The sequence below is a fragment of the Chinchilla lanigera genome, unplaced genomic scaffold (genome assembly GCF_000276665.1).
Source record: "Chinchilla lanigera isolate Chin_1 unplaced genomic scaffold, ChiLan1.0 scaffold00020, whole genome shotgun sequence".
Classification (NCBI taxonomy): domain Eukaryota; kingdom Metazoa; phylum Chordata; class Mammalia; order Rodentia; family Chinchillidae; genus Chinchilla; species Chinchilla lanigera.
Window position 1 is genome coordinate 16419727 of NW_004955421.1, and position 26702 is coordinate 16446428.

Consider the following 26702-nt stretch of genomic DNA (forward strand, 5'->3'; position numbering starts at 1 on the left):
CCTTCCAGCCAAGTCCTGCTCAGACAGCCTCGTGGTCTCCCCAAAGAGCCCTACAGAAACCACGGAGCTCACTCTCTCGTCTTATAATTCCTCAGGGTCTGTGAGGCAGATCCAGGAAGTCTGACTGAAGCTAGTATAGTGTCTTCTCCCATTCCTCCCCTCATTGCTGTATCATAAATGCTTGCCTACATTGGGAAAGTTTCACTCGTTAAATACGAACGAATACTGCCCCTTAAAGCTTGTCAATGAAGCCTGTCGATTGTCTCTTGTAAGCATTTTCTGAGGTGCTGGAGTACTCAATTTTAAGATTTTCTCCTTTATTCCAACTTTCCCTCATTTTGGAAATGACATTATAGTTTATCGCAGATGTGTGCATGTCATATAATATTGCTGCTACATTCATGGTATAGTTGATGGAGAAAACACGTGAAAAAGAAAACATGATCAGTAAACTACGAGGTTCAGTTCCCTGCCCACCTTATCCTATCCTCAACTTTAGCTGGTGTCCGCACTATGCACATGATCACATACTTTATGGTTGAAAAAAAAACTTCAGTTGTAATTGGGTTCAGTAGACACAGTATGCACTCTCATAACTGAGCCTTGACTGAACTTGTCCCTCAAAGAGGGATGTAGGGTTAGCAAGCAGCATGGCTGGGCTTTGGTCCTTGAGCTCCATCCTGGCTAGGGCTTCCCTATCGGGAAAATCCTCACATCTGCAAACCTAACCTCACCAACAAGTCACCCTTGTCAGCACTAAACATCTGATCCAGTCCTAGCCATAGACATCATACAATCAGACATCTGCTGTAACCAGCTCCTCGTCCTCTGCCACTTACTCTCAGGGACGGAAGTGGTGTTAGGTTTGGGGTCCGGAGATAACCAAAGTACCACCAACTGGGCTTTGCCACCAGATGCGCCCCTCCTGGAGGAGCCCAACTTCTGTACTGACACAAATCTGACAGCATCCACAGTGAGCACGTGGTGGCGCTGCCTTCCAGGCAACCGTTCTGGGCCAGCAGCAGACTTCATCCAGCTATGTTTGTGGAATTAAGATGCTATCACATTTTGCTCTTAGAAGTTTGTCAAAATTTGATTAGAAAGTGTAAGTATTACACTTAGTGGAAGACATTTAGCACTCATACACCTAATAAAAATGATAGAACTCTTCAGACATGCTTTAAAACATCTCAAGTCCTAGGGTCTCATTGTCCCTATAAGCAGTTGAGAACACAAAGAATAGAACAAATGTACATATAGGAAATATGCAAAATTTTTTACCATTAGTTGCCCAAAGGTAATAAATTAGGATTTGATTTTTTTCTTTTTAGCTTCCTGAATATAGAGCTTCTTTAAAAATATAAATCTATTCTTTATCTTTCTCATGTTATTTCTGTATGCTTTCACTCATTATAAATCAAAGTAGAGGACTGCCTGTATATTGCTTATGTCTTAATATATTGAGCTGAATTACAATTCAGAGTTTGGTGGCTCAGAGCAGTGAATAGCCTGGATTGTTTTCTAAACAGCCAGGAAGAGTCAGAGGGTAAAGAGGAAGAAGACAGGAAGTGAGGTGCAAAGAGAAGTCTTTGGGACCCTGTACTCCTGTGCAGCAATTAGATATGCTCCCCCCACCTTTTCTTTCAAGAAAATAAATGCCCAAATAGATTGCTTACCCATCTGATTGTACTGTTCTGGGTTTACTATTATTTTTTACGTATGTGTCAAGATCTAAGAAGACTTCTTAGGTAACTCATTGATGCCCCAAATCACCATGTTTCATGGTGCTGACCTGACCTAGTTTTTAGAGGCAAACTGAGAAACTTAGAATATGAGAGTGGAAGGGACATTTGAGATCATCTACCAAGGGTTTCTTGCCCCTTAACATACAGAAAAATTGCTGGGGTGCTTACTTGTCACGCACATTTCTCCACCTCCCCTAGATCTGGGAGGCCTACATATTTGCAGTTTTAGCCAGCCCCTCAGTAACTAATGCCAATGGACCTCAGATCTCACTGAGAATCCCTGATTTTATCCAACCCTTACACAACAGATGAGGAAAGCCCCTCACCCCTAAGCCCTCTCAGATACCCTGATTTGAATGTATAGCACCAACAATCTTAGGAAAGCTAGAGAAAACCATTACCATGAAGACTTCATAAATGATGCCCATAAATAAGAAGTTTATAGCTGGGACCATAGCAGTCATAAGTAGCCCACCTCGGGAAGTCCATAATGTAATCTTTAATACAGAGTTGTGGCTTTTCTCTTTTATAAATACCATTTCAGCCTGTTAAGAGAAAAGAAATTAATGTTCAGAAAAAGTAGTTACTCCATATGTGCAGTAACTACTTTTCTATAATGTCTTATGGCATCTGGGGTTCAGCATCATTGAACAAGATTAAATGAATGTTATAGAGCTATAAAATTGCATGTAAAATAACGCAAAACTGTTCAGATGACTATCAAAGAGCCTGGGAATGAATTTCCACTAAAATTAATTGTCACCTTCTAAATGTAGCTTAGCAAAGCTGTTACTAAACTAGAGGGATTTTTTTAATAAACAGAAGTGTAAAAATAAGATAATTACTCCCCAAACCATGTGAATGATAAGCAGAAGCCATTGTAAAGTCAATATTTTTTTGTTCATCATTGCTACTGAAATTTAGAGTCCCATTGTATATGTGTGTGTTGAATGTGCCTTGTTAGAATATCCAATCATATAGCCTTTGGATATTCTATGCTCTGTGTCCTTGAGAAATCGTGAGGTTGCAGGAATTTGTGTTAAATGTTTTTGTTTGACTGCTGCCTGCAAAAGTCGTCAAATCATTTAATGAAATGCAAGATTGCCATTTTCCACTTCTAATACTGCAGTCGGAGAATTTTTCTTGAGCTTTTGGAACAAGTATTTCTTTGAGTTTTATTAAGTGGAAAAGTTTGCATTGCAGAAATGAGAATGAAGCAAATATGAGTGTTTCTGAGTTTTCTATAGAAATTAATGGTACCTGTACTCTTTTTATATACAAAAAAGTAATTTTAATAACATATTAAGAAGGAAAAGTGTTTAGTTTTAGCACTTTTGGAAATATTAAAGAACTTACAGTTTTATTTTAGTAAACTTGTAGAGTTTCTGTTTTGAAATGCACTTATTTATTTTGTGAACATGCACTAAATTCTTCCCAGATTTCTAGACTTTAATCAGGTAATGTGGCTTTTAGTAATTTTATGATTCTGTTTTAAAACTTTTTTTTTTGGTTTTTCTCCAGTACCGGGAATCGAACTCACGACCTTGCGCTTGCCAGGCAAGCGGTGTGCCACTGAGCTAAATCCCCAGCCCCCTGTTTTAAAATTATCAATGCTGTTTTCTTAGTATTTCTTCATAACAAATAACTGTAATTTTTCATGTGTCATGGAGAATTTCATTTGACTATTATACAAAAGAATTTCAAATCTGAACAAGTGAGCACCTTCAACCAAGATTTCTAGCACCCTCTGTCCCAAATTTAAAGTTTTATCAGTTGCCTTGAAAGGTATTCATTCTTCAGAGCAATCTTACCTGTGTAAGTTGAACCAGGTTTATTTGCCTTATGTTTTGGATCTTCTTGCCCCCCCCTCCCCATTTTATACCATCTGTGCCCTGTGTAGTGAGGGACCCTTCCACATCTGGCTACAAGCTGGTGTAATGCCCTTCCTTTTGATCTGGTTTCATCTAGTGATTTGCTCAGTATTTTTAAGGTCAGACTGAAAACTTTTCTGTTCTAGTTATTTTTGATTTTATATTGTGTGTTGTGTTTGATGTTCAGATACACGTGAAAGTTGCTTCTCTAAATCAGTAGTTTTTATTCCAGCCTTTTGCAGCAATAAGGTAAGACTAGTCTGTACTTTTCTTACTTGAAAATGTAGTAATTTATGTGTTTAGTACAAATGTTGGGTCATGGCTAAGGTCTTGGAGTTTTCCAACTTGAGACTCCGTTGCTGTGAATTTCTGCTCCTTCCCACTGCAACTCAGATTTTTAAGGAGTGTGTTTAAGTGCTATTAAAATGTGCAGAACTTTGTGTTGAGATCTTTCTAATGTGTTGTCACTAACTCTCATTCTGTATTTGGGGTTTTGTACTATTGAAATATCTTTTTCATCTGCCAGGTTGAAAATTTCCTGCAGTTTTGTCAATCACATGTGTAATCTTAATTAGGTCACAAGTGTGTGTGTGGTGATCATAGCCCTGCTTATTCAAGCATATATTGAAACTTGCTCCCCGACAGCTCTAATATATGCAAGGCTTTTCGTACTGTGCCTGGCACATAGCAAGTTCTCTATGGTACTCTGATGAGAAGCAACTATTTCTGTTCTGCACTTCCCTAAGGAACAAGCCATAGGTTTCATCTTGGTCTCTTAGAAAACAAATCTGGTTTACTTTAATTCTCCTTCTTTATGCTCTACTCAGAATGGTTTCATGTTAGAATAAGCCAGTTACTCTTGTTGCCTTTTGTGCTGTATTTGGTCGATGTGATTCAGGTGTCCCCTTCTCAGCCAGGCAAAATGAATTTACTCTTCCTTTCTGGCTAATAGATTCCTTTCAAAACAAATGAATAGGCCAGCACACTCTCATTTCTTCTTCTATTCATCTGCAGACTTTCCTCTCTCTCGCTGTAGGAGCAACCAATGCAAGCTTATGCATGTGATGCACAATTAATTTTAACATAGCAAATTTAATGAAATCTTTGAAGGACGGGACATAACACACTAAAGACTTTAAAATTTCATAATACCTGCTGCTCATATTTGAGTCTGATTACTGCCACCATGCATTCCCTGTGTACTTTATCATCTAGTGGTTACTGAAATACTTTTTGGAATGTGTTCTCAGTTGTTTTATTAGCGTAGATTCTGCCTTCCCACCTAATGTGGGGTATTTCAAAGGCCAAGACCATGCATGCCTTTCCTTTCTCAGTGATTGTTTTAGTGCAATAATTGCTGTTTAAAAAAAAAAACAAATTTTAACTGCTTTTTACTAGTGAATGTATTAAAAATTTCTGGAATCCTACAGGATGATAGGTCTTTTGTTACAGGAAGAAAAGAAAACAGTAGCATTTACAAAGCTCAGCAAGTTCAAGTATGCATCATCGAAATATATTTCTATTTCCCATCATCTAGCTGGGCTGTGGTGCTGACTAGCTTCTTTCTTGCCAGAGAAAATAAGTTTAAATCATAAGCATATTTAACTAGCAGACATAAATCATAAACTTTTATAATGATAAGCACATTGAACTCTGTACCATTTGTACAGATGGTATGGTTGAATGTGTGTGCTCCTCCCAGCAGTAAAGATGTGGACAAGCTCTTACTCCCCAATTTCCTCCTCAACTCAGGAAGCTTAAATCATTCGGTTTTTGCACAAATAGAATTCTATAAAGTATGGACCTAAAGGGAGGTTTCAGATCTTAGAAAACATGTAGGCTTTGTGATTTTCTCTTAGTAGAGATTAATTTCGATCATCCTTCTCTACTGAGAAAATCACAAAGCCTACATGTTTTCTAAGATCTGAATAAAATACTTTAAATGCATAACTAAGTGGTGAATCATGACAATTGCCCAGTTAAAGAGGACAAGACTTTGGTGTTTTCAGTGTGTCTTTTGAAAAATGAACATTGCAGAATCAAATGAAATTGTAGCAAAGATTCATGATCCTCAAAGAGCATTGCCTAGGAGGCTGACTGTATAGACATGCTTTCAGATGCAGCAAAGTTCTGACTGTAAGAAACAGTCCTACATCCTCACTGATATGCATTGCATGGTAAAATTTTAACATTTTGGAAACCAGGAAGCATCTTATATTTATTAACTGATTTTATAAAGCATCACTTTTAAAAAGTCATATTTTAAAGACACAGAAAGGCACACAGGACAAATGTGTAAGTGAATTCTTACAAAAATACTTTTACAATAGCAGATCAAGAAAGAGAATTTGGCCAACCCCACCAAGCGTCCATTTCATGTGTGTGTCTCTCTCTCCTCCTCTTCATTAAATAGCCATGGTTCTGACCTAATCCCTTCTTTTACTTCTCTCTGGCTCTATCACAAATGATAAACACCAGTTTTATCATTTTAATTACGGAAGCTCCTCTACTAATGAACATTGTGTTCATAAAGGTTATTTATAATCCTTTAAATGATAAGTACAAAAGAATTACTGTAAGCACTTGCCACCTGCATAAACCAGGGCTTGGGACATCTTTCCCATAGTGTGCAGTTCTGTTCATAGTAATAATACCAATACTAATAATAGCTAGTATGGATTGAGTTCCATGCCATAAAATTATTCCTCCCCAAATCCCTATGAGGATGATATTATTATTGCTCCCATTTTCTGTAGATGAAACTAAGGACCAAAGAAGTGAAATAACTTGCCCAGGATCATATAATTACTCATGTGCAGAGCCAAGATGCATCTGTGGCTCTATCTATCCTGTTCTAATACTAAGCTGCCTTGACAGAAATTAAATATTGCAATGGACAAGAATTTTGAGATTTCTTATAAGAGTTTGTTTTTAAGAAGAAGAATCTGTAGCTTTAAGACAAAGACAAAATTACTGGCCTAGTTCAAACTTGTCCTTTCTCAGATGAAGAAATTCAGAAAGTACAAAGAATTTGTTTAAGGTCACACAAGCCGTATGTGTCAAAGTTGCAACCAGATTCCCAAATCTCTCAGCTGTTAAAAAAAAATTAGCAATCTTATATGGAAAAAAATAACCTGCCTCTTTTTTCCTGACCTGCCTCTTTGCAGTAGTTGCATGTGAGCAGATTTATCTTAAAAGTAGTTCCCAGCTAGGACACACCATCCATTTGCTTATTTTCTCAAGGTTTTAACTGAGAATTTAAAAACTTATATTTGAAGCTTGCTTTTCTGTCTCACTTATTGAGTGCCCAATCTGTAGGCACACATGCCTAACACTGTTCTCTGAAGAATGTATAAGAATAACACATTTGACTGGTGTGGATGGCAGGTGAAAAAGAATTACTGGTGTAGTGTGTAGGCCCTTCAGCATATTCACGGCCAATTCTGGATTATCCCAGCACAGATGGATCATGTAAAAATCCCTCTTCTGCTTCTTACTGGTGACCTTTAACTATTTGTGTTTGCAAATGCTTCTACCAGAGATTAGAGAAGAGAAGAGCAGGGAAGGTGGAATTTGGTTTCTTGACAGACTATTAGGTGTCCTAGTCAAAGGCCTGATGGTTTCTCCATTCACAACTATAGAAAGACTGTAGGATTCTCGCTGAATTGGACCAACCTAGGATGCCCAACTTAGCACTGAATAATCAGAAAGAATCTGGGATAATGCAAAGAACTTAGTTTGGAATTTGCTTTATTGGGTTGAAATCCTTTTGGCTTGTGCCTTGAGCAAGTTACTTGCCTTCTCTGAGTCACAGTTTCCTCATCTTTACAAGGGAGAAGTAGCGCTTCCTGAAAGCCAGTAACATAAGAAGCACCCAGTTCATGGCACTTCCACTGGTTGACCATTAGCAATTTATCCATACAGTAAAGAGAGTGAACTGATCCCAGGAACTTTCTCACTTTACCCTTGAGGTACCTGTCCAGCTTACCTTGTTTGTGGTCTCATGATTCCTTGGTGGCAGTACTCTGGCCAAACCTACACACTCTCCTAACTGCTTATTTATTGATCTTTGTTCTCCATCGTACCAGAATGGGAAAAACAAACTGCAGTTTACTGAGTTCTTTGTACCTAACTTCTGAGTCAATTTACCAAGGGCCAATGTAAAACCTGAATGAACCTTCCAAAGACAGTATTGCCAACATACTCAGGAATATAAGAAGGAAGCTTAGTAGATGAAAATGTTTTCCAGCTTGAACAAATTCTTGTTGAAGCACTAATGTCATACTGTCCACTGTGGATTGGAGATACTCAAACTTGTCATTTTTTCAGGATAATTGTATTACATGCAGACTGTTTTAATCATGGAATCTTAAAGAAAAAGTTGATAGCCATTAGTATAGCTGAGATATAGACATGCAGTGTTGACTCAGTATTTCGTTAACAACTACGATTTGGTATGCACTGGAGATACAAAAATAAACAAGATAAGATCTTGTCTGTACTTCCTAGAGCTTATACTTTAGGAGATTGAGAAATATTAAAACTGAACTACTAGACTATAAGTACAGGAAGTGTATCTTAAACACTTTTGAGTTCCGCATACCTGGCATATAGGACGAACTCAACCCATGTTGGAATAAAGCAGTGTTTGGATGTTATTATAAGCAGGGGTTTGGTTTTTTTAAAAGTCAAAATAGCCTTAGATTTCTAAAGCTGAGTGTTTTCACTAATCTCATTATTTTAACATTCTCTAATAATAGTTTAGACACTGAACTCAGTAACCACAAAGGCTGTTTATAATTTGTTGGCACTTTTCAAACCATCTTTAAAAGCCAAGCGAGCCCCTGACTTTTGCTCTGTAATTCATTGTATCTTTACATATATACCTGAGAGGCAGCAATCATAAAAAGGCCTCTGTGCACCAGCATGTTAAGTACGGGGATTCTTACACTGTGGAATGTATAAATATTGCTTAGTCTGTAATTTTTTAAAGCCCTGTAACTCCTTATAAAGCATATATAGCATCTGAACAAGAAATGTGACACTAAGTCTAGGATTAAATAATATCTTGGGGCCACTACCTTATGCATTTTCAGCAGTTTGGGAACACCACTAAGTGCAGCTTAACAAGACCAGAGCATCATAAATGAGCATCTGTCCCGTGACCCAGGGGGAGACCCCTTCCGATTATTCATTCCAGAAGCACGTGCTGACACTGAGTTCAGCCCTCTCTGCTCCCCACTCGCAGTGGTCTTTTAAGATTGGCGGGAGGTCAGACCCTCCCACCCCTATGCTTTGCAGAGTGGTTAAATGTTTTCTGGATCTTACTTGCTTTGTGGTCCCCAAAACTCTATTTTAACAGTTAAAACAGAAACCGGTTCAGGGGCCGGGCTAGCCGAGGAGCAGCCAACTCAGAACACTAGTGTGGAAAAGGTTTTAAAATAAAGGGAGGGAAGTGTTTTAAATGAGAAAAGGCAGCTCGGCAGAGAAGAACTTGCTGGATTCCGCACCACCGCTGTTTCGCCCGCTGACCTGGACTTGGCAACCCAAGTTCATCCTTCCACTTCAAAGGGCTGGCTCTGAGCAGATCACACATTTTCCTTGATGACAAATTAATCAAACTTGATTTCTTGGATGAGATGGATACAAAAGGACTACAACTCCCCCAAGGCCCGAAAGTCAATACAGCCCTTCTGGCTCTGATTAGGGTAACAAAAGGATATCTGAGAGCCATCTTCCTCCTGCTCCCGGCTGTGGGAGGGAGCAAAAGCGAGCTGGGCTTGTAAAGGAGAAAAGCCTTATTAAAACACTTTTCAGCTGCGACCAAGTGCACAGCGAGCCCTCCTGACAAGAGAAAATGACTTTGAGAGATGCCCACCTTTTCTCAAGAGCAAAGTTTCCGCTTAGAAGAACTCAGAGGAAGTAGTATATTAAGCATCTGAAATGTTTATAGATCTAACCTTTTATGTTTCTGCTGTGAGGAGGAGTTTTAAAAAGAAAAGGAGCCAGCCTGTGATATCTGGCAAATGTTAGTGATAACCTGAGTTTGGATAGGTAAACTTACTCCCAGGGATTTAAAAAAGAAAGAAAAAAGAAAGTCCCCAAATGCAGGGAATGCGTAGCCCTGTTATTCCAGGCCTAGGTCAAGGTGAAGGGAGAGGTGTGGAGATGCACTGCAGTGGCTCTGCCCACCCCTGCTAAATTGGGGCTCGCAGGAGCTCAGCGCAAACCCCTCTTAGCAGTTTGTCATCCGCCTGTTCCGTGGAGCATCCGAGGACATCGCTTGCATCCTTCTTGTGATTGCTCTGTGTTCTATATTTAGAAGAATCACTGTGGCACAGAATATGGTCCCCTTACTGTTCTAGGGGCGCTTTGTGTCCTTCCCTTCAAAAAATAAAGGGTGTATATACCTTTATATCACCATTTTTAGAAGTTTCTTTAGTCTGCCTTTTATGTGTTGGCAAATGCACAAATCTACATACTGTGGGTCTCTGTTTTATACATGTGTGGAATCGACTTCCAGGCAGCTGTACCGCTGACAAGGCCAGCAGGGACTGTGACAGTGGGCAGGGGGATGGTTATGGGTACCGGGGGTCACGTGGGCCCAGCTCTCATTTCTGACACTGGGCATGAAGATCCTTCCTCCAAGTGTCTTTCTGATCCTGATAGGCAATTTTCAAATGTTTGTAGCATTCACCGGCTTGTGATGCTCAATAATTTAAAGGTGTATTTTAGATTCCAGCCATGAGGAAGATGCGCTGTCATTTTACCTCCTCCTGCAGCTGGCTCCAGCGCTATCCTGTGTTGCTCCCCGACCCATGTGTGCTTTGCAGTCTCTGCAGCTCGGGTGGAAGCTCCAGGGCCAGACAAGGCTGCCACCTCCCTGCAGACACTCTGGTTCCCCAGAGAGCAACACCCCCCACCCCGCCACCCCCGGCCCCCGAGTTCTGCACGGCTTGCCCTCCCTCCACTCCTTCTCTAAGCAGCACGTGTGGCTGTAAGTGCAGCACTAATGTGAACTCCCCGGTGTTCCTTCACCCTCTCATCACACACAGTCCTTCACGGACCTCTGCTGCTGGGTGAAAGGATGACATTTCCACAAGTTTGTCAGAGATCCTTGCTGAAAAAGCCCACTCCGTCCGGGCACAATGGCACACACGCCTGTAAGCTGAGAGCTCTGGGAGGCGGAGAAAGGATTGCAAATTGGACCCTGGCCTGGCAACGTATAGATACCCATCTCAAAATAAAAAATAGAGGGCTGGGAATGTGGCTTAGTGTGAAGGCCCTGTGTTCAATCCTCAGTAACAAAACAAAACAAAGTAAAGCAAAGCAAAGCAAGCACTGCCCTACTCCAGGGCCTTGCTCTTGTGGGGTGGGAAAAAGCACTGTCTTCTGGGGGAGGAGCCTGGTTTCTTCCCTTTGCTCCTTTTGTGACCTTGCGGGAGGGGCCTGACAGTTCCCAGCCTCTGCTTGCCCCCCTGTCCAACAGGAGTAAAGAATGCTGCTGTCGCTTAGTGCGAAGGTCCTTTACCAGCTGTTCAGTGCTGCTCATGGCTGCTCTTGGTGTTCGTGCTGCATGCAGCGCAGTGTTCGAGTCCACATAGCCTGCTTCCAGATACTTGACCAACTTCTAAAGAGTCCAAAAACCTTTTACTTTCACCAAAATTCTTTTCTACGACAAAAGTACAACATGCTAATTTTGACAAATGCAAACAATCGCTAGCTCTCCAGTCCCCTCCAAAAGGATTTTAAAAATTCCTAATAGGAAAATTCCTAATAGGAAATAACAGTGTTTGTGGATCCATAAAGACATGGAAGAAAACTGGGCTGCCTGTAACCAGGACTAGCTGAGTACGGAGGAGGATATGGAGGAAGGAAGAAACACCATAAAGGAAAAAGAAGGGAGAGAAAAAGGGGAGTTTGTGAAGGGACCCGTCCCTTAGTTCCAGTGCTGGGGCAGAAGTCATTTATTAGCCACACCTTCCTCCGTCTGTGTTAGGGACATCTTTAAAGGAAATGTGCCCTGCGTTTGCCTTGGGGGGGCGCTCTATAGCACCTGTAGGTCCTCCTCAGCTCTGCACAAAGGGGAGGCTTGAGGACAGGTAAAATCCCTGCAAGAGACCCCTGATATTTCAGAGTTTAGGTGGCTCCCTGCAGGTAGTACAGGAAGTCACTGGTCATGGACATTGTTTATCTCGCTCCCAGAGGCAGGGAGTGTTGAAGGAACTTCAGTGCAGATTGGTGGTTTTGAATCTGGTGTTGTGTCTTGATCTCAAGGATGGTTTATGTCTGTAGCGCTTAGGAAGCAGAATAACAGGTACCAGGATCAGAGCTGTAAACCATGAATAGTTTCCAGTAGAACTTTTGCTAGACTTTGAGTATGTGTGAAATTCCAAGAGTATTAAAAGGGGAGCTACTCTCATCTTCCCCCTGTGAAACGGTTGCAGCTCGTTGCCCTAGTGGAGCGCCCAGGGAAAACAACCCTCAAGCGTCCTCTGAGGGTGGAGTCACATCAGCTCTCCCCCTAACTCTGAGTTAGGGGGTGTTCCTGGTGTTACTGTGGCTGGGGAGAGGAGTTCTGTCCCTGAGAAGGAAGGCATCAGTACCTCCGATTACAGCGTGTCCTTATTCTAACAAATCTCAGCAGCCACTGCAGCCAGCCATCTGTATATTTCATTTTAAATACAATTTAAAATCTCATATGTTGCTGACAAAAACACCTAATCAGCTCAAAGATCTAACTGTTGGGAGAACAGAATGAATTTATGTATAACAATACAGATTTTAAAAGCACATCCTGATAAAAGCATTACAGTGACAGATTTTATATCTCTGATTATTGTATTTACTTTCTTCTTTACAAAAAAATTCGCTATAGTTGTCTATTTTTAAAAATTGCAAAATTCTCAGATTAATTTTTAGTAGAATAGGTAAAAAAGCACTCATCCCGTCGGGCTCTTTTAAAGTCACTACCCATGGGTGCCCTGCCAGTGCCAGCCCGTGTGAGCTGAGCGGTGTGGCGTTCAGGGCTCGGGCACTCACCAGGGGCTGCCTTCCCATTCACTGTCTGGAGCCAGCAAGCTGGCCAGGACTTACGGACTCCTGCTAGCGTTTGCCACAGAGCAGTTCCATGATGGCTGAGTGAACCCTGGCAGTGTCCCCGTTCTTGGTGGTGGCCTGCTGTCTGTGGAGGATGGAAGGCCTCCAGTCAGGCAGGAGACCATCCCTCCCTTCCTGCCACCCTCTCCCAGGCTGCTGTATGAGATTCCAAGACCCAGCATAGGTCGGTCCTCTGGAGTCTTCCAGTTAGATAATTCCTTGGCCCTGGTCACCAGCGCAGGGATGAGTCTGTCTCAGCGACAGTCGTAGCTCTAAACAGGTCCAGGCTGTCTTAGAAGGAAGATACATCTCCACTTACCTTCACCTATGACAGGACTTTCTAAATCTGTACTTGCCACCTTTGGATTATTCAAAGCAGTTGGGTGTGGTGATACCACGGGGGCTGAGGCAATAAGACTGCAAACTTGAGGCCAGCCTGGGTACCGTAGTGAGATCTTGTCTCAGATTTTAAAAATAAGTAAATAAAAAGGGCTAGGGATGTAACTCAATGGCAGAATGCCCTGGAGTTCCATCCCCAATACTGAAAATAAAATCCTGGAAGGAGATCATGGGCCCTGAGTCACAGCCTCTTCTTTTGTGGCTGAGGGTACCAAGTCTGGAGAGGAAAGGCTCCTTGTTGAAGGTCGTAAGTCTCGATGAGCCCCAGCAGAGGGGCTAGATCTCCATCTCCCCTTCTGTATCCACTCCCCTTCTCCCTGTACAGTGAGAAGCACATCCCTGCTTTCTATGCTCCTCTTTCACATTCAGAGCTCAATTTTTTCCATGCTTCAAATCTTCACTTTTTTTTAAATAAGATCATTTTTTTAAATAAGAGTTTAGCAAAACACTAAATGATTTTAGTAGTTTATGACATCAGAGTTAAAGTAAGAGAGGGTCACCACGAGGACTATTAGGGCAGCTTTATTAGAAGTAGCTGAGAAAGCAACTACGACACTCATAGGAAATACAGATTATGGATGGTTTAACAGAAAAGTTGTAGAGGCACAGTTTGGTCCAGGAGACCTTATCTGTTGGTTCTTCTCTTTGTGTTGACTTCACATTATTCTCCAGCTCTCATCCTATGTCTTCCCAATGTAAGTGCAAAAAAAGAATGGCCTCTTTCAAGACTCCCAAGAAGTCCCAAGTTTGGGTAGTATTGAACGACTTTGAAGTACCCTCAGGAAATGTAGCAGTGCAGTCCCAATTATTCCTCGGGAGAATGGGCTACCAGGTCAACCCTGAGTCAGACCAGGATCCTTACAGCGAGGGTGAAGGGGATGTAGTCCCTTTCTCCACCCTTCCTCCTGCTCCTTCCACAGGTGAGCGGCATCTCCTGGGTGCCAAACTGCTCTGCCTCAAACAGCATCTCCTCCTCCTGCCCTCCACCCACTTCCCTGTGGACCTTCCTGGGGTCACCCTGGCGGTGCCCCTCACTGAGTTCTCTTTTAGGGGCCTGCCTGTCTTAAAGTGTAGCACAAAGCAGAGTGTCCAGCTGTCTGTCCCTCCCACTAGATTTAGTGAGGACAAGGACTACCAGGAAGTCCCTGTGGCTGGCTCACAGCAAGTCCACAAAAATGTTTGATGTGTAAATAACAACACAGTAACGTCTTGGGTCCAGGAAAGCCTACTTGGCTCAGAGAGCTTTGGGACCCAGCTGCCTTGTAGAGCATCTTAGTGACAGCCCAGGAGAGAGCACAGCCATAGTGGGTGCCAGGCACCGACCTCCCACTGGCCAAAGCCGAAGGCCTTTCCTTCTGGCCTGGGACAGGGTCTTTTGCCAGCTGCCTGGATCTCTAACCCTTGCTGGATGTGGTTTTGTAGACAGTGTAATAAGTTTGCAATAAATCCCTATTTTGAAAGGATGACCTTGTTCTTGATTCAAAGAAGCAGATTTTAATCCACAAATAAACTTTTCTGAAAGCAAAGATTTACTTCCTATGTTAGAGCTTCAAAGTTGCTCGAGGTAAAAAAAAAAAAAAAATGTCTCTGACTATGTCTTTAGGGAAATTTGCTTTGGAAAGAGAATCAAAAATGTAAAAGAAACAGAAATTTAGGAACAGCACAATGCGTGGTTGCATCCAACATTTGCTTATACCCTGCCCCCCAGTCCCAAGTGGGCAGAGTCCTATCTTATCCTGTGGCAGGGGCAGCAGCTTCCAGGGACTCTCTGGCAATAAGGGAGTATTTACTTTGTTCTGATCTAGTTTAGGTTTGGCTGTTCACAGGATAGACCCCCCAAAATGCCGCCTAGCTATAAATGCTGGAAGGAAGCTGAAGAATCAGACTCCAGCAGCAAATGTGTGCCAAGCATCTAAGAAATGAAAATCAGACCACTGCATTCATCCTCATGGGCTGGGCTTGCAAACCATCTTCCCTCTCTTTCTGCCCCCAACTTCATTTCATGGAGCTGGTTTCTCTCTTATTGGAGGATTTCCCATGTGTTTGCTAAAGGGAAATCACCACCAAGACATCTGCTAAGTCTCCAGGCTTTGAAGTATCTGCAGGAAACTCAGCAAAGAGAAATCCAGAGTTGCTTTGGGTTGGGGGATGTATTGTTTGTTTGGTGTGCTTTCAAGCAGCTGGTGATAAAGCCCAAGCCCCATGTGCTGGCACCACCAGAAATTAAAGTGCCTTCATTTCTCTCCTACCTGAGACAAGAGCTTTTCAATTTTTTCCTTCTAATTCAAAGAAAGGAAAAATAGAACCACACATAGATGAAAGTGTTGAATTTGCCCTTGTTCAAATGAAAATTCAGGTCCTGGTATGTTTTTAAAGTATACATGCATGTTTTTAAATTCCTAATGATTTCAATATATGTAGCATTAAAAAAATTTGCATTGCATCAGCTTATTGTGTGTGTGTATGTATGTGTGTGTGGTACTGGGAATTGAACCCAAGGTGTCCTCACTGAGCTATATCCACAGTCCTGTTTATTTAAAATTTTTAAAGAAAAAGTCTCTCCAAATTGCTAAATTGCCCATCCTGGACTTGAACTTGCGCTCCTCCTACCTCAGCCTTCCAGAGCTCTGGTATTACGGGTGTGCACCACCGTGCCCAGCTTCATGCAATCTTTCTAGCAAACTCAGGGAGTTAGCTGGCTGCCATGCACTTTGCAGGTGAACTGGCTGAGAGAAAGGTAAAGGGACTGGCCTAGCGTCGCTTTGTCTGTGAGTGACAGATCGCAGGTCTCTTCGTCTCCAGGGGAAATGTGCCCCAGCTAAGAGACACTTCTTCCAATTTACCAGGAGAGGGTCCCCATAGCTTTAGTCATTTTCCCCTTTATATTACATTGTGGAGTAATTGCCCTGCTCGGGTGCAGGTCAGCGTTTGTGATTCCACACAGAATAGAAGCAAGAAATTAAGCAATGACTGAAATACAATTAATAATATTTAACAGGCATGGCCTCTGTTTGAGATTCTTATAAGCGACATGTGTTAACTTGCATAATCTCATAGGAAGCTTCTTTATCCAGTGAGGTGAAGTGAGTTGTTCACAGTAACAAAACTAAAAAGCAGTGAGCCAGGATTCAGGTATACACATCCCGACTCCCCAGCCCTGGCTCCACGCCACTCTCAGAGAATTTACTGAGCACCAGCTGGACACCAGGCCCTTTTCACGAACTATCTCATTGAATCGTCACTAGCCTCCTTTCATAGATAAGGAAATAGGGGCTCAGAGTGCCTTGGAACCCGGACCTGAACTGGGCTGTCTATCTCTTAAGCTTGCCTTCAGCCCTCTTGCTCCATGTCGTACTAAAATGTCCCACATAGTCTGCAATAGAGAAACCTGCCTAGGGCCTCACATTGCCAAAGAGCCCTTTGGGGACTGGATTCCAGTGCCAGGCCCACCCCGGAGGTGAGGGCTCTGGAAAGAGGGTGCACACAGCTGCCTAGAGCCTTGCCTGAGGAGCCGAGCAGTCCTTGCTATGGCACATCTTATTGGGGTATCTTCAACTTTGATAGATGGGGAGACTGAGGCCAGGAAGTTGAAATGTCTTACACAAGTGATACTCTCACCAAGAGGCAGCATCAAGGTCTGAACAGAACTTACACCTAACCTAGAGACCTGTGCACTTTGGATGACGATAAACGTAGTCATCAAGGACCGCTGGGAAGAGAGGTTCCTAGTTTCCATTTCAGGGCTGCCCCCATTTTCCTGTGATCCCTTTAACCTCACTCTTTTTTCTTCCTTCTCCTTCAGAAATGGAGAGATACTACCACCCACCTTCTTCATAAGAATTTTGTACAGATTAATTGGATAACTGCAGAATAGTTCTTTGAGCTGCTTGAAGGAAAAGTGCCATCTAGAAGAACAAAGGAAAATAACAATAATAATTATTATATTTTAAAGTATTTATGAAAATCTCTGTGGGGGCAATTAAGAGGAGACCAGCTTATACTTGTGGAAAATTCCCAAGTTGATGAGCTGCCCATATCCGATTCCGCTGGGCTGACGGGGGAGAGATGGTGTCAGGGTGCCGGAAGGGGAATGCAGGCAGGCAGTGGGTGGTGGAAAGTTGGAGCTGGAGCCACCCTGTCCTCTTTACAAAAATAACTTTCATGCCCTGGGTCAGGCCTGCAGGAGGTGTCACCTGTCATGGCCCAGACTAGCCCACATGAAGCACTCACACGGCCCTCTCCAAAGCCTGCATTCTCTGGTATCCTCAACAGAGAACTTACTTTTGGGCCTTCAGCATCTGTCCTATAATTAGTTACTGCCGACTTACCACAGGGGCAGAAAGTGCCGTACTACCCCAGCAGGGTGTCCCAAGGACTTCTTTCACATCTGCCTGCTGAGCCCACCAAACTGGTGTGTATTTAGCGGTGGGCCTGGCACATGAGGAGGCTGTGATGCTGCGGACCAATTTGGGCGCGTGCATTCTGGGCTATGCGATCCCTGGGCTGTACCATCTGGTCTGTTCACATGGTGCCCTCTCCCCGCTCAGAGGGCCTGGGTTTGGCGGGCAAGATGTTCTCTTTTACAATCCACTCGCCTTTGATCTTTGCGACTGGCTTTCCCGCTTAAACACCTGGCTGCTCTGAGCCTCCACAGCCATTCTGCACTGCTGCGGTATGTCTTTGCTTTGTTTCTTTCTATTTTTTTTTTCCAGCTTCACTTTTTATGCACAGCTGGCCGTCATGCTGTGTGCAACTGCAGCCACAGCCTGCTCATCATCCAGGAGCACATTTTTTTCCCTCTAGCCTATTCAGACAGGATAACCTCCCAGGCAAACACTTGGGCACCTTCCCATCTCTTCCAGCTTCATTTTCTGCTCACACCACCCCCTACCACCTCCTGCCCACCAAGCGTGAGCAGAGCCGGGCCCCGACAGCAGAGCTTCTCCAGCGGCCATGTGCATACAAACTGCCTGGGTCTGATTAAAATACACATGCTGGTGCTTAGGACCAGGTGGCCCTCAGATTCTGATTTCTGACAGCTTTTAGGTGACGCTGATGTTGATCTATGAGCCATACATCAAACAGCAATGTCTTAGATTACTTTTGGAATAACCTACACACTTGCCTTTCCTAGTAAAGTTCCTATCTCTTCTCATTTCCCTTTACAAAATTTAATTCCCACAGAACCACTCCCCTGTCTCCAGGTGACTTTTTCATGTTCAGGTGCTAATCACTGATCAGAAAGCAGGACACAGAGTCGGAAGACTGTTCTGCAGACCAGGATCCAGGATCTTTGTCGTGACCAAAACATGAGAATCACATTTCCAATGGCTGGGCTATTATGCTGTTTCATGTATACTGGCAGTATTCTTCCTTGATAAAAGTTTTAAAAGAAATAATGTTGCTGGCAATACGACATGAGGTATTGGATCTTTTCATGAATCTGCCGCCCGCCAGATCATGGAGATCTGCAGAGTTACAATCTAAACCTAGCATTATGTCCACTTACACTCAAGAAGGCTAGCTCTACCCTTGTCAAACTCAATCCTGCTGCTGAGAGCAGTCCATTCCACTCAGAATTGAGCAAAGTAATTTCCATATACCTAGTAAGTTTGATAACATAATTAAAACATTCCCATCAACAACTGGGTCCATGCCGGCCTCTTTAACAAATCCTCAAGGGCAACATTCAAGAACAGACATCTGAAACCTATTGGAAGCAGCGGCTTGCCCTAATAGGGAATCTCTTTCATGCCATCACTTTATGAGCTCTTATTATTCTCAGATTGATGCATCCTGGTTAAGACATGAGCTTCTGAGTCCAAGACCCTTAGATTTGTATCTGGTTCTATATCACAGCTTCACCTCTGCTGTTTCACCTGGCTTTCCCCACATGAATAAGGGGCATAATTTTAGTTAGCATTTGCTTAGGACTTACCACGTGATGGGCTTTGTAGACACCACCTCTGTGTGTATGATAGCTCTGTGGCACCATTGGTATAATGTGAGGACCTGTCAGTGACAACAAACCAGCCCTTGTCCTGGAGGGGCCCTTGAGGCCTCTGAGTCTCCACTGTTTCTAGGTTATAGGACAGTCCTGAGAACGGAGTGGTTCCCCAGGAAGGAGCTGATTCAGCTATGACTGTGGGAGAAGTTTACCCTCAGACTTAGAGCACCTGCTCCTGCCTATGTGGTATAAAAGGTTATTTTAATTTGTCCATCCCCCACTGGCCAATGAAAATACTGAAAATTGAGCAAATTGCCCAACAGAGCACAGCTCAAGAGTAGTGGGCCCAGATGCACCTCAGAGGGGGATCCAACTGAGCAGCCCTACCCAATATAGTACACCTAGAGAGCATGCACGTGAAAATGCCCAGCAGTGCTGAGCATGGGTCTGGTGGATCCCCCATGAATCTTAGACTTCTTTGTCCTTCTCTTGCACTTGACTTCTGTACAGATTGTTTCTCCACTGAGTTTGGTGCTGTCCCAAGTAGGGCTGGGGTGGTAGCTGAAGCCTAAACATTTGACCTCCCGATACCCAGCAGGGCCTTCTGGTGCTGTGACTCATGGTTTCCCGTTGTGCGCGGGAGTTTTCTAGCTACAGGTTGGTGAAGTATTCCAGGACAGGATGTTTACATCCCCTAGAGGAACGGGCATAGAACCAAGCGGCCCTTGCTTGGCAACCCCTGCCTGTTCTTTGCAGCCCAAGGCGCCCTGCCAAACCGACTCGGGAGAGGAAAACATAACAAGCGCTGATGTGCTTCCATTTTGCATAGGACATAATAAAAGTTCTCAGGATGATTTATTTTCCTAAGCAAGAAAATACAATGGACCCCATCCATTATTCAACACACTAATGATAACCTTTACTCTCTTGTCGAAGATGATCTAAAGTGGTGTTCACTTGAAGTACAAAGAACAGACAGAACACACACACACACACATACACACACACACACCACTCAGTGCCACAACCCTTGTGCCGTGACGGTGGGAAAATAAATGGCAGCAGAGGGGGATCTGAACTCGGAGGAAAATTGTCTTGTCACATTTTCAACTTTCTGAACTTAAAAACGAGGGCTCTAATTTTAGGTGATTGACTGGAAAATAACCCCCATAGAAAGTGACTATATCAGTTGAGTGCCTGCTTTATGATAATTTCTGAAAAATTTACTTATTTCAGGGGACATTATTGAAAGCACAGGCAGCAGAAGGCCTACACTGTCAGTTCTCAAGATTACTTTAGGTGGCCCAGTGAATGTGTGTTGCCAGTGGGCTGGTACCCTGGAATACCGGTGTTCCCTTTTCACCTAGAAAACTGTCCAAGAGCTCTCACTCCTGAGAAATGCAATGAACCAGGATAATGTAAAAATTTGTTTTGATTTCAGGCAAGTTCAGATAATGTGAAAAAAAATTCACTTTCTGATAAAAGAAGACTTTTTTCAAGGGCAGAGCTATTAATTTCCCACATGTTTAGTGATGTTATATATGTTCAAATGATTATCAACCAAAAAAATCAGTACAAGGAGCTTATTTTAGAACAAGCATCATAACTCAAATGTTATCAAATATAAATCCATTTCTGAATTGTCCTTTTCTTCCAAGCTGTTTAAGTAGTTGTGAGCCAAGTGAGCCTGTTCATGGAAGGGAGAGACTGCAAGAGCAGTCTGGAGTTAGCTATGCGACCCTGGTCTCTGTCTTCCAGAAGATTCTGTGTGTCAAAGAAAAATAAATTTTTTTTAAAAATTGCAAGCAAAGGCTTTCTCTGATTCTCTTAAATGGTTTTTTTGGCTATGAGAATATAAGCATCCCAAAGAAATTTTAACGGCCTCAGCCACTCTCCAAATATTTCCTCCATCTTGATGCTTAGACTTATGAGTATTAACACCAGGCAGCATTTCTCATTTCTTAATTCTGAATCCCAGCAGAACAGACTGTGTTTGAGAGCCACTGGGGCTTGGGCTGTGGGGTTAGTTGTTTGGGGAACCCAGCACAAGCTAGTTAACCTCTCAGGCAGCTTATGATTCTGTAGTCAAATGTAAAGGATTTTTGGTTGCTTGAGGTTGAAATGAAGCAGAGTGTTAAGTACAGGAGCTGGAACAAAGGAATCCTGCAGGAAGTGTTGCCCTCCCTCCAAAACAAACAAACACAACCTAAATACGTGTCAAAGTTAACAAAAGTAAACTGGAGAATTTAAGAAAATGTCTTCAAACAATACATAGCCAGATATGTAGCACAAATAACAGAAGGTCTGATTTTTATTCTTTCATCCCTTGAATAAATGTTCATTGAGTGTGTATCATCTAAAGCACGAGCAACAACTCCCTTTTCCTACAGAGCTGGTGACATCTCTCTGCACAATCAGTCACATTGTGCTTGAACGGTCTTTCTGGCAAGGCAAAAAAAAAAAAAGAAAAAAATCTAAAGGATGATGGTACTAAAACAATAGGATACAAAATTTAACCCCTGGTCTCATTCTGGAAATTTCTAGGAGTGAGTCCTAAAACTCTGCCCTTATTTCTAAAGGGCCTTCTAAAATTCTTTAGGCTTAACTCCACCCTCCCCTACTTACAATATCCTGTTCAGGAGTATTCTAAATGATGCTAAGACTTTCCACAACTATGTCTATTTCAAGTCTGTTCTCAGAAGATGGAACTCCACAGAAGGCGGTTCACATGATTTTCAGTCCGAATCTATAAATAATTGGTGTATCCATTTTAGCCCCCAAAACTCCCATCTGGTTCTCTGTTCACACAAGACACTAGGCCGAATGCTTGGAAGGATAGTAATCCTGCAGCGCGTGAACACCGTGGGATAATTGTGGTTATAATACATGTTCCTCGCTTCTGGTTTTTTTGAGGACTGTAACTTGGACTTTCCCGAGGTGATTTGCACTGGGTCAGCAGGCTGGATGGGGGAGATATCACTTGTAGGTGGGCATTTATTTCATCTTCCCTGTTCCGTTTCCTTGTATGTTTCCAGGCATTAACATTCTCATGGTTCAGGACCGGGAAGGTCTAGCCTTGTCCTGCTGCCTTTGCAGACTTACAATTCCTGCCTGTGAGAGAGGCAGAAGGACACAGCTTGTATGGGGGATCCCAGATGGAGTTTGCAGGATGGATATTAGAAAAATCGTCTCTTTTGGGTGGTAAACTGAGAAATTTAAATTGGAACAGCAATGAAAACCCATACATGTTGGGAGGTAGGGTGGGGGTGAGGCAACCCGTGATGTCACTTTTGCATCTGTAAGGAGTCATTCTGGAGAGTCGATCTGCACTTTTAGAATTCCTAATGGGTATGGGTAGTTCAGATACTGAGCAGAATGTGTCGGAGTCTAATGGTGTTCTTCTGATTAAAGGGGAGGCAGGGAGGGAGTACAATAGCAGACGCACAAACCCGTAGTCAACCAAAGGTGGGGGGAATGTGGGCACCAGGCACGCCCTGCTGATGAGGGCATGAGAGTTGAAGAGAGAAGAGCAGTCTCAGTGCAGGAACGACAGCAAGAACAGCCCCCTAGCAGCAGAGGGGCACAGGTCACCAAAGGTAAGTATAAAAGTAAAACAGGCATGGGGTGGACCAGGGGACAGGAAAGGGGACAAGTGAGAGAATAAAAGCAGCGGAAAGCAAGCAAACAAAACCCACTGTGGTTTATTAAGAATGTTTAACTTGAAATTGTGATCCCTACAATTATTGAAAATGGAGCAGTTAAAAAGGAAAGCATCTCCATTGTAACCGGGCAGGAAGAAGCTGAGAAATATTTGACATTCAAATGCCTTGTTCTAAACTGCCTTTGTTCCAAAGTTGTTCTTTTGCATCTGGTTAAATGCATATTAATGTTTCTGCGCTCATAATGAATCGCGATGAGTTCTGTATCTTCCTTACAAAGAGAAAAGAAGGTGTCCGTAGACTGGAGACTGTAGGATGCCCTGCGTGTCTTGCACTGACTCCTGGGACCTTTCATCTCCGTCCGACAGGAGGGATGAGACATTTGGTGGGGCAGCCTGGAGAGGGATGCAGTGCCCACAGAAAGACTTCTCAGACGTGGGAGTTGATCACTGCGCTAGCTATTGGACTGTGCTGTCCCTTAAGAAGAGGGGGCATTTGCTTTCATAAAAGCCTTGCACATGCTCCAGAGCCTCCCACATCTCCATCTCATGAACTGCTTTCATTTGCCCGGGACCCCCCAGACAGACCTGGAATGAAAATCATCTTTCCCTGTGTGTTCTGGAGAGTGACTCGTGGTGCAGCCGCAGAACTGGCAAGTTCGGGTGATGGAATTAAATTCAGGCCCCTTTGCAATGCACGTTGACTTTGTGGGTGGAAAGAAACCTGGAGGAGAGAGAGGAAATAAGCTTTAAGCCTCCAGAAATTGGCAGGCAGACTTCCGGAAGGAGGCTCCTCCAAGAAGTCTTCTCCTAGAATTAAGCCTGGCCCTGAAATACATTTGCAAATGGTGGGGCTGAAGTGGGGCTGGTTTTCCCTCCTGTCGTGTTGATACGGGCCCGGAGAGTTGTGCGAGGTTTTTTTGGAGATGCAGAGGGAGAAAATGGTGCATGATGAGAACCAAGAGCAGAAAATTCTGGGTCACAAATCACTGACTTAGAACAGACTTTCCTTCTGATATTCTTCCCAAATGCGTCACAGCACTCACAAAGAACGCTGCTTCTGAAACGTTGGATCGTGCAGGGATTGTCACTGAACGGGAGCATAAATGCCTTTTCAAATATTCATCGGTTGCCCTTAAGGTTTGTGTGGCTATTCAGAGGCTACTGTAGTATTTGGCCCTTGGTAGACCACATTAAAACACTTTTTGGATTTATAGACCGCTGGTTTGACGTATTTATCTGGTGTGATTAGTTAAAGATGATTTTTAAAACCATATATTTCTTTAAAACATGAGCAGGAAAGCCAGAGTTTTTCTGTCCATAAACGGTAGTCATAAACTACCATAAGATGGCAGTGTAACATAAATTATGGGAAGAGGCGAGTCTGGCTTAAGGACTGGGAAAATGAACAGTACTTCCCAGATCTGCAGGTAAGCGTACAGGACTCAGTCCACGGCGGTGTGCTAATGAGGAAACACAGTAAGAGCGTCTTCTATCCACATTGGACTTGAAGCAGTCCAACGTTTTTCAGAGACAATGCATTTAAATAGAGCCCAAAAGAAAAGATTTCTAAAATAATAAGAAAAATCAAAGCAGACCACAGGCACAAGCAGAGGCGCGCGCGCGCACACACACACACACACACACACGGAAGGTGTTTTTCTCCATTCTTGGTTCTGTCCGGGGTATAACGTTAGGAACAAAGTGAAGAGCGTGTTTAAGTTCTTTCCCATCCTTCGCTGCTTTCTTCTGCGAGGTTGCAGGAGGATGTAAATAGTTTCAGTGACATCGCCAACCCTACAGGGCCTGGCTGTGGAATCCGAATGCTGGTGCCAGCCCATTTGTCCCCTCGTTTGTCACAGAGTGAGCATTGCCTTCTACAGACGGGCATCAGGGAATAAGAAATATTCTGGGATATTGATGCAATGAGGCTTTTTTTTTTTTGGTCTCTGTGCCCTGTTTGCAAAAGGCTCAGCCTGTGCTATCTCTGCCAGTGGGTCCTGATTTAGTGGCAATTCCTTAGAGAGTAAAAGAGGAGAAAGGGAAGAGAAACCATCCAAATTCCTCTGTAGGGCTCCTTAGTTTCAGGTGCAGTTGAAAACTACAACCTTGCCAGTATGTTGTCTGGTTTCATAGAAAAGCTTTTTTTAAAGAATCAGTTTCTTGGAGACCTTGGGCTATTGTGATACCGAGTGGTGCTCTCTCTGACTCTTTGGCTTGGCGTGAAACAAAGCACGTGCTTTCCTCTGCTTAGCAAGCACGTATCCAGGCCATATTCAGTGCCACAGACTCAGGGGAGAGATACAGGGTGCTGCTGGGCCACGCATAAGATGCCTCTCTGAAATGTTTTGCATCCCTGCAACAAAGAGCCTGACTCCTTGACTAGGAGGAGGTCATGGGGGAGCCTAGCTTTATGCGGTAACATCGGGCTCCTTATTGCAATGATTTTCCCTCCATGCTAGTTGAAAAAGTAGAGGGAACATCAAGCAACTGAAAGTACCAGTCAGGGTCCAGTCAGAAACGTGTCCAGGATGCTGCAGTGTAGCAAGCCTGAGCGTGCTGAGGTGGTCGTGGGAGCCCACTGAACCTGACTTCAAGCTGACCTCAAACTGGCACACTAACTCTCCAGTGAGTTAAACCTCGACTGTAGAGAAGACAGGCCTAGCTGGCTTCTTGGACCAGCTGCATGCTGGAGAGCTCGCCGAATAGAAGTGGAGTGAGGACCCACCTGACTCCAGCAAGTAGACCTGAGAATGGTGGTCGCTCCTCACCTCCCCTCATAAAATCGAGGTGGTGTAGAGACGTCAGCTTCTCGGTGCATGAGGAGCGTGGAGAGGAGGTTTGTCTGAGGACAGGAAAAAGAGAAACAACTTGCTTCTTAATCAACTCATGTCTTCTGCTCTCTGTTGGCAAAAATCTGTTGTGAAATCACAGGCAAGCTTTGTTCCTCCAACTACTTGCTTATTTGAGAAGACTGGATTACTCCCCGCCGCCCACTGCTGCTCATTGTCTTCATAAACGCTAGCTTGAAAATGATGTTTTAGATTTTTCCCTTTGTGCCCCAACAAGGTACTTTTGTCTTTTTCTCAAATGGAGACACTTATATGTCAGTTCATAAGTACTTGAAAGTTAATATCTAAGGATCCTAATCTCTTACCCAAAACTTTGGTGCCAGATCTTAGGATATGGGAGGGGGTTAGCAGAGTACTGTGGTGTACCTGCCATGTCATTGCACGCTATAACTGGTGCATTAATATCTCAGCAGCGGAGCCTGTGAACAGTCACACTAAGCGGGATCAGTAAACTCTAGGAAGAGCCCCACACTGACTCAAGTCTCGCCAACGTTGAGCTAATCTTTATTAATAAGATGTTGTGCCTTAGGGCCTGTGTATTTCAGAATCACGAATAATGGGATGCAGGTCTATATTTATATTGTATGCACATGTTTATATTTTTGGAGAAATTATAATGTAGAAGTTACATTCAAATTCTATGGATTATTTTTTTTTTTAAAGGGAGTCTTTGAAATCATATCCCTTCTATGTTCATTGCTTTTTTCTTTTTTCTTCTCACTTACCAATGAGACATTTCAGTCCAGGGGTTGCAAAATCACGTAGTATTAAAGTGGGCAAGGGAACAACGTGAATGGGACTAGTTGGGGGTAAAAATCAGGAAGTGGGGAGGGCCTGGCACCTGGAGAGTGCCTAGGCCACCCAGGAAGGAGCCACCACCAAGCCGTTCCTCTGGGTTGCTGCCAAGTGGCAGAGGGCCACACATCATGTCATTTATCAAAGTAAATCGGAAAAAAAAAAGCTGTATATATGAAATATTTGGAAATTCAGTATGTAGAAAATTCCATATAAAACGTATTACTTGTGATCAGTTCAATAGTCACTCCAAGCTACATATATGTTGTTTTGATGTATGTAGCCAAAGAAAAACACACAAACAAAAAACCCCATATATGTGTGTATATATATATA

General features: G+C 43.2%; 1 protein-coding gene across 1 annotated transcript in view; it reads left to right on the forward strand.

Annotated features, from left to right (window-relative positions):
- Eif4e3 (eukaryotic translation initiation factor 4E family member 3) overlaps window positions 1-26702 on the forward strand; it is a gene marked incomplete at its 5' end in the record, with an annotated part of 166141 nt that overhangs the window by 65445 nt on the left and 73994 nt on the right.